Raw genomic sequence first — 14,197 nt, 5'->3', positions numbered from 1 at the left:
AAAATTTGGACTTGCCAGCCCCCACAATCGTGTGAGCCAATATCTGAAATCTCTCTATCTCTCTCCCCTACTATTCATCCATCCATCCATCCATCCATCCATCCATCCATCCATCCATCCATCTATCCATCCATCCATCCATCATCTACAGAGAGATAATAATATACACACACATCTTATTGGTTCTGTTTCTCTTGAGAACCTGACAGATATGTCATCTGAGGTGACCACAGAGCCCTGAAGGATAACCCAGAGGCAGCGCCAATGGCAAACTGATGAGGATTACTCTCTTCATCTGTCTGAGGTGTGACTGGACACTGGCGGTTAAAATTCTGGACAGACAGGCACAGGGTGCATCCCTGTCATCCTAATAGCATTTTGTTGCAACTAAGGGCTGTTGGGGGTGGGACTGTACTCTCATAAATTCCTAGCTGGGTGTATGTCCTAGGTGTCATTTTGCACATCAAGCTTAAAGACTTAATTTATCTTAAAAGTGGGTAATTTCTTACTTTACTCTTCTTTCAGAGAAGACCATCAGTATCTCTTCCAGGGTTCTGAAGAATCATACCAAATCAATGCAATTTGGGGATTGTTTTTTGTTAAATGGCCATTTTCCAGGAGGAGGCCCAAAGAGACAGGATCCAGGTCTCTACGGAGGTGTGGGTAAGCATCTGTAAGTCCTTGTTTCTCCATCTGTAAATATGGCTGCCGCCATCATCATCATCATCATCATCATCATCATCATCATCATCACCATCATCATCGCTGCCCACTGGACTACTAGGAAGCCACCTATGGAGAGAGAGAAATGATCATAGAAATGTTCTCCTTCCTCCTCATTCTTTATCCTTTCTTGCTCTCTTTTCATTGTTTGCTTCTCAAGGGATGAATAAAGCTCCCCCAGGACTAAGCTAGGAGTTAGCAACCAATACAGTACATCAATTTAAGCGAAAGTGCGAGGTTTTTAGGCCAGTAGGTTTTAATATGTTTGTCCCCTCCAACTTCACCAGTGCCTGAGTAATTCTAGCCTCCTTACAGGGTTTGGAAGGGGCAGAGTGATCTTGCTGATATTGCAGAGACCAATGGTGACTGACAGGAAGCTCAGGCCCTGCAGCAAGCCCAAGGTGGGGGTGGTTCTAAGGGGAATGGGGGCTCTCTGCACCTCTCAGACCATACCTCATAGATCAAGGGTCAAGAGACTTGAGTACCTATCCCAGCTCTGCAATTAATCTTCTGTGTGAAATTGCATAGACCACTAAACAGAGCTAAGGCTTAGAGCCTTAGCTTCCTTTTTGTAAAACAGAGGTTGATATTACTGCTCTACACACACACACACACATACAATTTTTTGATACCAGCATGAAAAAATCTTCTCCAGTTTTACTGAGAAATAATTGACATATATCACTATATAAACTTAAGGCCTATGGCAGGATGGTTTGATCGACATATATTGTGAAATGATTATCACAATAGGTTTATCTAACATCTATCTTCTCATATAGATTCAATGAAAAGAAAAGGAAGACGAAAAGAATAAAGGAAAACATTTTTCTATTGTGATGAGAACTCTGAGGATCTACTCCCTTAACTTTCTTATATATCACACAGCAGTGTTTGCTATAGTCATCCTGTCATACATTGCATCCCTCGTACTTACTTATCTTATAACCAGAAGTTTGTACCTTTGACCACCTTGCAATTCTCCCTCCCCCTGGTCCTCACCTCCAGTAACCAAAAGTCTGATCTCTTTTTCTATGTGTTTGATTTTTTTGTTTTGTTGTGTGTGTGTGTTTTTTTAAGATTCCACACAAAAGTGAGATCATACAGTATTTGTCTCTCTGTCTGACATATATCACTTAGCATAATTGCCCTCTAGGTCCAACCATGTTGTCAGAAATGGTAGGATTTCCTTGTTTTTTTTTTTTTAATGGCTGAATAATATTCCATTGTACATATATACCACATCTTCTTTATCCGTCTATCCATTGATGGACACTTAGGTTGTTTCCATGTTTCAGCTGTTGTAAATAATGCTGCTATGAATATGGGACATCAACATTTTTCAAAGCGAGGTTGTTAGAATCACCAGCACCAAGTCCCCTGAGGAGCTTGCTAACATGCAGACTCTTGGACCTTATCCTGGGCTTTACTGAATTAGATTTTCTGGGGCCAGGAATCTGCATTTTAACAAGGGTACCAGGTGCCATATTTTGTCCCAATTATTCATGTTTATGTTGTTCCACTGAGAGACTGGAATTCCATCTAATTCTAGTCTTATTAGAATAGTGAACTATCCACACACAGGCCACCTTTTCTTTTTCTTTTTTAATTTAAAATATATATACCTTTATTATGTCCATGGGGAAAAACATGTTTTGGATAATTTGCTCTTTTGAGCAGAAGAATGTTGTGGTAGAGGGGCTAGGAAAAGTCTCCATTTCTCCACTGTTTTTTGTATCCTCATCACTTGCAACGTGACATCGCAGTACCTTCCAGCAAAAGGTAGTCTATTTCTTTCCCCCACAAACCTGGGCTGCTCTGTGACTTGCTTCAGCCAATAGAGTGCAGGAAAAGTGATGTGTGTTCCTTCCACTGGAGGCTGGATGAGGTCCCGCCCCCTTCTACTCTCCTGGATCCCTGCCTCTGCCCTGTGACAAGCCCAGGCCTGCCTGCTGGGGAGTGAGAGATCACAGGAGGGAGAGCCCGGATGCCCAGTCGTGGACATCCCACAAGTTTATAGTTGTAAAGCAGACAGCCCCCAAACAAATGAGGCAGCACAGTGAAAACCAACAGAGCTGCCTGCTGGACCCACAGGTGACCAAAGATGCCCTAAGTCCAGAAGAGCTGCCTAGCTGACCTGTAGACTGTAGTTTTAAAATATGGGTTTTATTCACAAACAATGAATCATGGAACACTACATCAAAAACTAATGATGTAATGTATGGTGATTAATATAACATAATAAAATTAAAAATATATATATGGGTTTTATTATGATTTGGGTATGGTAAGGCCAAGAGATCATCACCTCCTTGCTGCTTGTTCAGAAGTGGTTCATGGGATGGATTTCAACCGAAACCATTGAAAAGATAGTCTGTTATTCTTACAGATCCCAAGGAAAGGGGGCACACCATCCCACCCCACAGAGGGCCTCTTGGGGAAGCACCAGGGTCATCAGGAGACAGAGGGAGAGGAGAGAAAAGTGAGCAAGAGCCGTTATCGTGGTTTCATTTGGCTGACGCAGGCTAAGCAGACATAAAGCAGGGTTGTTTAAAGTGTTGTAATTTTAGCAGGCTCTGAGGCATAAGAACTGTCCCTAGTTGTCTAATCCTGGCCCTGGGGTGATTAGGGCTGGTGGAAAGGGGCCCAAGTGTGAAAGCCAGGGAGGTGAACATTTACTCTCCCTATGAAATAGCTAACCCTGGAAGGAGCAGTCCCTCCAGGGTCAGCAAGGCCCCAAGATGTCCAAGCATCAGAAAAGAAAAAGCATGGTTAGTTCAACTGTGAGTAATAGTAAATAGATACAGGGCGCCTGGGTGGCTCAGTTGGTTTAGCGACTGCCTTCGGCTCAGGTCATGATCCTGGAGTCCCGGGATCAAGTCCCGCATCGGGCTCCCTGCTCGGCAGGGAGTCTGCTTTGCCCTCTGACCCTATCCCCTCTCATGTGTTCTCTCTCATTCTCTCTCTCTCAAAATAAATAAATAAATAAAATCTTTAAAAAAAAAATAGTAAATAGATATTGTTTTAAGCCACTGAGTTTTGATGTAGCTAGTGATGCAGCAACTGCTAATTCCTACAAATGTCAATGAGGAACACTGACAATGAAAAGGTTGCTATTAACACGTTGATATGGGCATATTGTCCAAAATTGAAACTCAGGCAGCAGGAAGCAGTGGGGCAGGCTGCAGTGGCCACTGGCCATGGGCAACTCACTCCTGTTCTTTTTTTTAATATTTTAAAAAAATTTTTTTATTGTTACATTAATCCCCATACATTACATCATTAGTTTTAGATGTAGTGTTCCATGAGTGTTCATTGTTTGTGCATAACACCCAGTGCTCCATGCAGAACGTGCCCTCCTCAATACCCATCACCAGGCTAACCCATCCTCCCACCCCCCTCCCCTCTAGAACCCTCAGTTTGTTTTTCAGAGTCCATCATCTCTCATGGTTCGTCTACCCCTCCGATTTCCACCCTTCATTCTTCCCCTCCTGCTACCTTCTTCTTTTTTTTTTTTTTTAACATATATTGCATTATTTGTTTCAGAGGTACAGATCTGAGAGTCAACAGTCTTGCACAATTCACAGTGCTTACCAGAGCACATATCCTCCCCAGTGTCTATCACCCAGCCACCCCATTCCTCCCACCCCACCCCCCACTCCAGCAACCCTCAGTTTGTTTCCTGTCACTCCTGTTCTAATACAACTAATTTGCTGATTATTTTCCCAACTTGATCATTCCAGTCAATTCTGGATGGAGCTGTCATGGCCACTTCCCCATGTGGAGCCCTGCTGTCTCCTCACCCTCTTTTCTCCCTGCAGAAAGTAGATGTAGTATAGGCTTAAGTGTTTGTAAAACCAACGATAAAAACACTAAGCAGTTTTCTCTCAGGAAGTTATTTCTTAGAACGATGATTGTCTAAAAGGTGGGGTCTACCCACATATGTCACCCCCAATCAGGGACACTTAAGGAGCCACATGTAATACAAAAAAAAGCATATTTAACAATACAGAACCATTTAGCATTATAAAGTGAAAAAAAGCTATTAGTATTTTTTTTGCAGCACAAACTACCCAAAGTAAAGTTCAATGAAGTTTTTTGGCCAAAGGAAATATGAAAAAGATACAGTGATTTTCAGCTGGGGACCTTTTAGGACTTGAGGTTAAGGTGGGAACAGATTTGTGCATTCACAAGAAGAGGCCTGGGTAAAAAAAGCTTAGATGCTCTGTCTTAGAGGAGCAAATGGTGCCCTGTATCCGCATCATGGTAAGGCTTGAGTGGTCTTCCAGTGATGACACTGAGTGGGATCTTAATAATGGAAATTACCGCTTCATATGTAGCATGTGGTTTCTGTGAACCACAGCTCATGCCTTAGTATTATCCCTGAAATGCACTGAAATCCATTAAAAATCCCTTCTGCAAATTCCTAACTAAGAACATTTATTTCAAGGCAGGAGATTTAATGGAACGTAAAGCAAATACCAAACTTGGTCAAAATTAATCAAGTCCTCTGAACATTACTGGCAGATCTCTCTGAAATGAATACATCATGCAAATGACAAATGTGTCTCTAAAGGAAAAACTCAGTTCAGTCTCCTAAGTAGGGAAAAACCCAGTCCTCCACCTCCTTCTGTGTTTCTCTTTCCTGTGTGTCTCCTTCACTACTCACACAGAACACTCACAATACTCCTGACACCAGATGTGTGAGGGGGTTTCCTGTACATCAAGCAACTCTCTGTGACACCAGCTGGGTATCCTACAATGTGACTGGCACAATTCTGACACCATTTACCTGGAGATAGCATCACATCCCACAGATTAGGAGCTCAGTCCCACAAGACTGCTCCCACCGTGCTTCAGATGCCAATTGCAAGTAATATGTCCCCAGGTTACCCACAACTTCCATCCTATTTGGTTACAAATTGGAGGTTCCCATGGCCCTTCCTCGGGTTTGATCAATTTGCTAGATTAGCTCGCAGAGCTCAGGGAAACACTTACTTGTATCTACCAGTTTATTAAAGGATATAATAAAGTATATAGACATACAGCCAGATGAAGAGATATATAGAGTCAGGTCTGGAAGTGTCCCAAGCATAGAAGCTTCTGTCCCCAAGGATATGGGTGTGTTATCCTCCTGGTGTGGATGTGTTCATCCACCTGGATGCTCTCTGAACCTCCTACTACTAGGATTTTTAGAGGCTTCCTCATGTAGGCATGATTAATATTAACTTCATTTCCAGCCCCTCTCCCCTCTCTGAAAGGTTGGGGTGGAGCTGAAAAGTCCAAGCTTCTAATCATGGCTTGATCTTTCTGGTGACCAGCTCCCATCCAGGAGCCCACCCAGAGTCGACTCAGTAGAACAAAACATGCTCCTAGTGTTCCTATCACTTAGACATTTACAAGGGTTTTGGGAGCTCTGTGCAGGGAATGGAGAGGCAGGACAAGCATATGTTTTCTGTTATCCAATAGTGTCTCCCCCAACTCCCAGATACTACTCCGGGACAAGCGTTAACGCTGCTTCTCAAGTTTACCACCCTGGTGACCGCAGTGGCTCAGGCAGTAAAAAGTTCATCTTTAGTTTTCCGCAACCAGCTGGGAAGCAACTCCCGGTAGCTGCAGGGTTTCACATTACTTACCAAAGAGTTCAGTTGAAATCCATCCCATGAACCACTTCTGAACAAGCAGCAAGGGGGTGATGAAGATGGTGTCAGGGGAGGGAAAAGTAATTGCTGGAGCACGGAAGGAAAGTGTAAATGAGTTAAACTGTTCTCGAGAGGGTGAGAGCTGGGAAGGCAGCTCTCCCGTGCCTATGATTCCTGGCAGGTATTTCCATGGGCAAAAAGGCCAGATGCCCAAGGATGCAGCTGCTGTGCTGGGTGGGGGAGGGTGTGGGGACAGGGATGGGGCTGCTGAAGGACAGAAGATACACATATGGCACTGAGAGTCCCTGCGTCAACCAGATGATCTTAGGGTAGCAAGGTTCTTTGGGGCCTGACTGTGTTGCTATATTCAGGGGAGAAATCCAATTCCGTGGCAGTGCCTAGGGACAAAGTGGCTATGTTCCATACCAACAGCCCTGGGCCCCTCCCTTCTTCCTCAGCCCTGTGTGTGCCAGTGCACAACACCTCAGTCAATCCAGACCCTACAGTGACATTCAAGTGGTCTGTCTGGAGATGCAATGAATGAGCCTTTGGTCATAAGAAAGTGAGTGTATGAAAGGAAAAAAGACATGGTGTGGCCCCCTCTCCATGTCTGGCCAGAGGTCAGGGGCAGACAATCTCCCCCTGCAGCACTTTCTAGACAGTTTGCCCTCTATGATGAGTCCATTGTAAAAGTGACATCTTCCTAAATCCACATTGTTCGGGCTGTTTCTAATATCTGCCAATGTCCCTTGAGTAAACTTGATACAGTTGTTTTTCTAGTAGAGGGAAGAATTGGGAGTGTTATCCAGTCCCTCCCATTAGCCCTCCCTTAGGTTGTCGATAGCCTTCTGCGGGGTGGCAAAAATGGGGGGGAAAAGTGTATGGAAACTATATAGAAAACAATCTGACCTTTCGAGGTCGGCTTTTCAAAGAGTCAATTACAGTTGAAATTAGGAGACGGAAGGAAGTTAAAAGACTAGAAGCAATAGCAAGGCATGAGATTCATCCAGCCTCCAGCTATATATTGAGCACCAACTCGAGCCAAGCACTATTCTAGGTCTTGAGATTACAGAATCTAAATTGGAATTTGAAACTGGATTCAAATGTACATAAAAACGGGCCAGCGTAGATAATTGGTGTAGGGACTGAAGATATTTCTGCAGACTTTGAAAACCCTACTGGGGGTGGGGGTGGCTGTGGAGGTGGGGGTGGCAGTCCTTAATATGGATTTTGCCTTTGTCACTGGGGACACCCCCAGTGCCCTTGTCCTGAAGTGCCCAGAGAAAGACCTGTGCCATCTATTTTCAGAATACGAGGACATTTGGTGGGCTGCTCTGACGAATTTCCTCTGCTGTAGAAGGAGTGGGGCTGTTTATGGATTTCTGGAGGAGGGACTGTTGCCTGATTCTCTTTGCTTGCCCTACTCAGAAAAATGTTCAGATTTCTTTTTAAGGCAATACATGCAGGATCATTCTATTGCAAGCTATGCATATGTATCTGTTTAATTTTAACTCAAGCTCTTTACCAAAAAGCAAGTTCATTTACTCAGAGCCTAGACAGAAGGCTTTCCCAGTCCTGACACCTTGCTTATTTGCTACTTAAAGTCTTTTGGAAGAAAAGAACAGATTTTTGCATTTTGTTCCCTTTCTTACTTCAGAAATTAAAAAAAAAAAAAAAAAAAAAAAAAACAACCCACACAACTGTCCTAATTGGAAAGGATTCTTGATCTATTTCATTGCAGTCTGTTTATTTCTGGTAAGTGTCCAGAACACTTGGCCCCTACCCCTGCCAAGGCTGCTCTCCAACAACATTTCAACTTTGTTCCAGAGCAGTTGGAGTTTCACAGCAGCCCAGAAATCTCTGCAAAGAGCCCCAGGTGACATGCTGGGGCATAGGTCTCCCCGCCCAGGCCTATCCTCAGCTTCCCTTTAGGCCCACCCACGTTGCTCAGTCACAATGGTGCTCCTGTCTTCTCCGTTCTGCTCACCTCTCCACATAGGGCTGCCCCACCGAGCTGCTGCCATACTCTGGGTGCAGGCATGGGAACTGGGGGGTTGTGGGGATCAAAATCTAATTCTGGAATCAACTAGAGTCCCTGGTGTATGGCACAAGCCCAGGACAATTCCAGCCTGCACAGAGCTGCATTGGGTTAAGGCCGTACATAGTAGGGAGGTACCCGTTAAAGGCAAAGAGATCAGATTGCAACAGGGCCAAAGGTGAGGTTGTAGGATACAGGCAAAAAACAAGGCTTCTCCACAAACACCTGTGACGCAGATGAAGTCATCATCAGGAACAGCCTTAGGGATTGGTGGAGGGCTGGAAAAGCCACCAAGATAATACGCAGTTGTGATAGGGATCCTTACTATAAGGCACCAGAGAAGGACCCTAGAGCTGATTTAGACTGGAGGTGGTGCACCGGGAGCCTGCAGATATGTTCTATTTGGCCCACAAAGTGTGTGTGTGTGTATGTGTGTGTGTGTATGTGTTTTCCCCTTAGTTGAAGTGGCATGTTTTTGGTTGACACATGTGCTCTCTACTTTGCTTCACTAATGTCTTTTACCATTATTACCTGCTGGGACAGTCATGCAGGGACCAGAAAGGGAGATGGAAATTGATGCAGGGAGAATGTACCTCCATCATGCCTCAAACTGCATCCTGCTGAAAGTCTTTCAAAGGAGAGCACAGATGCTTAGTATTAATTCCTCCAAATTATCGGACTTGGAAATGAGCATGGTGGTAGTGTGTCCTTCTCCTCATGGAAATCATAGCTCCAAGGAGTTCCATAGACTATAGTCTCCAACACATACATATAGGCTGTCAGGAGGAGAACCCTCACAGGAAGAAGTACAGGTGTGTCTAGGGGCCAATGGCTGCAGGGCTTAGAAAATGCAAAAAATATTAACACTTCTTAAAGGTGAGCTGCACACCTGCCCCTTGTTGCACTGGCTGGTGAAGGAACTAGAGGTTCAAGGGCTGGCCACAGAAGCCCCGTGGACCCAGCTTGATTCAGAGAAGCCAAGGAAGCAGAGTTCTATAAAGAATCACACAATATTTTCAGGAAGCAGTCCGTCTCTGTGGAAACAGAGAGAGAAAGGTCCTTTGGGATCAAGAATTCTAGAAGGCTGCTCCTGTCCCACTCCTATTTAGAGCCTCCCACAGAAAGTTTTATTCGGGAAAGTCCAACCCATACACTCTATAAGAAAAAGAAAACAGAATAGCTTCCATGCAAGCGTGCTGTAAGATACAAAGAACAGCAAATCCTGTCAACAAAAGAACATGCACCAGAAAAATGTGGCTTGGAAGAGATGAATTATGAACAAACATTCCTCCATGAATTAGAGACAAAGCACAACCAAAAAAACCTTAGCAAAACAATGTGATCTCTAGAGGGAAACTACAAAGCACAAATGTAAGAACTCAAATACAAGAAGACAAGGCAAGGAGAGGTGATGAGATAGGAGCAGAAGAATCAGGAAAGAGAGAAAAAAATAAAGCCATCATCACATGAGTGAAGACAAATTGGATGGGGCTCAAAAGGAGTGAAGTCACTGTAGCAAATGCTGTACAGGAAGCAAAGGGTAGAAATATGAAATGCAACTACATGAAATAGAGTTTCAAACAATTAAAGGGAACATGACTGTGATAGCAGAAAGTCAAAAGAAAGCCAACATATGCAAAATTGGGGTCCCTGAAGAAACCAAATGATTCAAAGTAACAAATATTTTAAAATATAATTCAAAGCATTTCTTAAAATGAAACAAGACTTGAATCTACTTATTGGATGTTCACACAACTTCCCAGGGAAACCCGATCCAGGACAGTCACTGTATGAGACATAGCCTAGTCTAATTATTGACTTAAAGAGAGTATCCTTTGAGCAGTAAAGCATAAAAAAATCAAGTTACTTACAAGAGAAAAAAAAATCAGATTGAACTCAGACTTCACCCAATAGCATTTAATATTAGAAGAGAATGGAGAGGGGTGTCTGGGGGGCTCAGCTGGTTAAACATCTGACTCTTGGTTTCAGCTCAGGTCACGATCTCAGGGTCCTGAGATCGAGCCCCACATCAGGCTCTGCACTCAGCGTGAGTCTGCTGGAGATTATCTCCCTCTGCTCCTCCCTTTGCTTGTGTGCTCTCTCTCGCAAATAAATAAATAACATCTCTATAAAAAAGAGAGAGAGAATGGAGAAACACTTAGAAGATATTTAAGGAAAGTGCAAACCAAGAATTTTCTATCATCCAAGCTGTTTGACAGTTATGAAGCCTATTGCAAACCATTTAAATATGCAGGAACTCAGGAAGTATTGTTTCCATGAACCTTTCTTGAGGAAACAACCAGAAAATGAACTTCGTCCAACTGAGACTCAACTGCAGAAACTTTAGCCAAGAGTGTGACTGTAAGCCTTGATTATATTTAGGTTTGGATCTAAAAGGAAATGTGAAGTGGGGACTGGAGTAACAAAATAGAATGTAAGTGTTGTATGTTCTGACAATGTAGAAATAACACAACTGGCAAACACTGGGATGGGAAAAGGTAAAGATGTCAGGAAGCTCAGCGATGGCTTTATCTATAGAATCAGGGACACAGGGAAAAAAATTTAAAGACTCAAATAGTAGAACATACATTTTTAAGAGTCCAAAGTAAAAACTAATCAAGATAATATGATTGACTAAAGTAGGAAGTGGAGGAGAGATAAAAGAAAGGGAAGAAAATACATATGAATTTTATTACTGTTCAAAATAGTTTAAAAAGCAGATGATTGAGTATTTTGGTCTGACAATTATAAAGATAATCATTAAAACAATACTACAATTTGTCTTAAGTATCAGAACTTGTTTCTCTTCCCTTCTCTTGAAACCTTTTCTCTTCTCTTCCCCTTCCCTCCCTTCCTCTCTCCTCTATTTATCACCCTATGCCCCCTACCCAAGAAAAGGAAACAAACAGACCTTATATTGAAAGATTTAAAACACTGTAATCAGAGAACAAAATACAGACCTTCCAACAAATATTGTTAAAATGTCTATGCTCCCCAAAGCAATCTACACATTTAATGCAATCCCTATCAAAATACCAACAGCATTTTTTACAGAGCTAGAACAATCCTAAAATTTGTATGGAACCACAAAAGACCATAAATAGCCAAAGCAATCTTTTATTTATTTATTTATTTATTTATTTATTTGAGAGAGCAAGAATGAGAGAGAGAGAGAGTACATGAGATGGGGGAGGGTTAGAGGGAGAAGCAGGCTCCTCGCCGAGCAGGGAGCCCGATGCGGGACTCGATCCAGGGATTCCAGGATCATGACCTGAGCCAAAGGCAGTCGCTCAACCAACTGAGCCACCCAGGCGCCCTAGCCAAAGCAATCTTAAAAAAGAAAAACAAAGCTGGAGGCATCACAATTTCAGACTTCAAGTTATATTACAAAGCTATAGTGATCAAAACAGTGCAGTACTGACACAAAATAGACACACAGATTAATGGAACAGAATGGAAACCCAGAAATGAACACAAAATTATATGGTCAATTAATCTTCAAAAAAGCAGGAAAGAACATCCAGTGGGAAAAAGAATGTCTCCTCAACAAATGGTGTTGGGAAAACTGGACAGCAACATGCAAAAGAATGAAACTGGACCACTTTCTTACACTATACACAAAAATAAATTAAAAATGGATTAAAGATCTAAATGTGAGACCTGAAACCATAAAAATCCTAGAAGAGAACACAGGTAGTAACTTCTTTAACATTGGCAATAGCAACTTCTTTCTTGATATGTCTCCTGAGACAGGGGAAACAAAACCAAAAAAAAAACCCTACTAGAACTACATCAAAATAAAAAGCCTCTGTACAGCAAAGGAAGCAATCAACAAAACTAAAAAGCAATATACAGAAGATATTTGCAAATGACAAAGCTGATACAGGGTTAGTATCCAAAATATATAAAGAACTTATAAAACTCAACACCCCAAAAATGAATAATCGAATTAAAAATGAGCAAAAGACATGAAAAGGCATTTTTCCAAAGAAGACATGCAGATGGCCAATAGACACATGAAAAGATGTTCAGCATCACTGATCATCAGGGAAATATAAATCAAAATTACAATGGGATATCACCTCACACCTGTCAGAATGGTTAAAACCAATAACAGGTGTTGGCTAGAATGTGGAGAAAGTGGAACCCTCTTGCCACTGTTGATGAGAATGCAAACTGGTGCAGCCACTCTGGAAAACAGTATGGAAGTTCCTCAAAAAGTTAAAAATGGAACTACCCTACAATCCAGCAATCACACTACTAGGTATTTACCCCCAAAATACAAAAATACTGATTCAAAGGGATACATGTACCCTGATGTTTATAGCAGCATTACCTATAATAGCCAAATTATGGAAATAGCCCATATGTCCATTGGCTGATGAATTGATAAAGAAAAGGTGCTGTGTGTGTATATGTACATATATATGTGTGTATGTGTGTGTGTATATATATATATATATATGGATATGGATATATTCCATATATATGGAATATTACTCAGCCATAAAAAGAATGAAATCTTGCCATTTGCAACAACATGGATGGAACTACAGAGTATTATGCTAAGCAAAATAAATCAGAGAAAGATAAATACCATATGATTTCACTCATATGTGGAATTTAAGAAACAAAACAAACAAGCAAAGGGGGAAAAAAGAGAGAGTGAGGCAAACCAAGATACAGACTCTTAACCACAGAGAACAAACAGATGGTGACCAGAAGGGAGGTGGGTGGGGGATGGGTCAAATAGGTGATGGGGATTAAGGAGGGCACTTGTTGTGATGAGCACCCAGTGTTGTATGGAAGTGTTGAATCACTACATTGTGTATCTGAAACTAATATTACACTGTATGTTAACTAACTGGAATTTAAATAAAAACTTAAAAAAAATACAGATCTTCCTCAACTTACTATAGTGCTATATCCCAATAAACCCATCATAAATTGAAAGTAATGTAAGTTGAAAATGCGTTCAATGCACCTAACCTTCCAAACATCACAGCTTAGCCCAGCCAACCTTAAACATGCTCAGAACAATTCCATTTACCTACAACTGGACAAAATCATCTTACACAAAGCCTATTTTATAAGAAAGTGTTGAATATCCATGTGATTGATAGAATACTATACTGAAAGTGAAAACCAGAATGGCTGTGTGGGTACAGAGCAGTTGTAAGTGTGTTGGTTGTTGACCCTTGTGATCATATGGCTGCTGCAGATCTGTGGCTCAGTGCCTCTGCCCAGCACTGAGAGAGGGTCGGATCACAAATCGCTAGCCCAGACAAGAAAATTTGAAGTATGATTTCTACTGAATGTGTATCACTTTTGCAATATCTTAAAGTAAAAAAATCATTAACGCTAACCATTGTAAGTCAAAGACCATCTGTAATGACACATCTAAAATCAAACTCATACCAAAAAACATAAATGGGATAAATTCAATTATTAAAATAAATGATTTTCACATTGTATCATAAAGCACAACCAAATCTTATGCTGTTTAAAAGCAACATATCTCAAAAAACCCTAAAAAATAAAAGCAACATATCTCAGGCAGTAAATAAATCATAAAGGTTGAAACTGAAAAGGATGGTCAACGTGTACCAGACAAGCACAACCAAACAAAAGCAAGTACTGTCAATTTACCCTCAAAGAAGAGGAAATTCAGGACAAAAACCATTAAATGAGACAAAGAAGGGGATGTTATAATGCTAGAGAATGCATTGCACAATGAAGACAGAGTAGTGAATGAATATCTATGCATAAAACCACATGATAGCAACATTCACAA

General features: G+C 41.7%; 1 protein-coding gene across 3 annotated transcripts in view; it reads right to left on the bottom strand.

The window, feature by feature from the left end:
- Positions 1–608: 608 nt before the first annotated feature.
- The window catches only part of PDCL3 (phosducin like 3), a 120,019-nt gene continuing 106,430 nt past the window's right edge, over positions 609–14,197 (bottom strand). For all 3 annotated transcript variants that reach the window (XR_004678624.1, XR_004678623.1, XR_004678625.1), the window contains one exon: positions 609–792. The gene's annotated coding sequence lies outside the window, so the exon portion shown is untranslated. The remainder of the gene's footprint in view (positions 793–14,197) is intronic.

Source organism: Mirounga leonina, unplaced genomic scaffold, assembly GCF_011800145.1.
Source record: "Mirounga leonina isolate KUSES-001 unplaced genomic scaffold, KU_Mleo_1.0 Mir_125, whole genome shotgun sequence".
NCBI classification, from domain to species: Eukaryota; Metazoa; Chordata; class Mammalia; order Carnivora; family Phocidae; genus Mirounga; species Mirounga leonina.
Note: the sequence above shows the minus strand (reverse complement) of the source record. Positions and strands in the feature narration are given on the sequence as shown.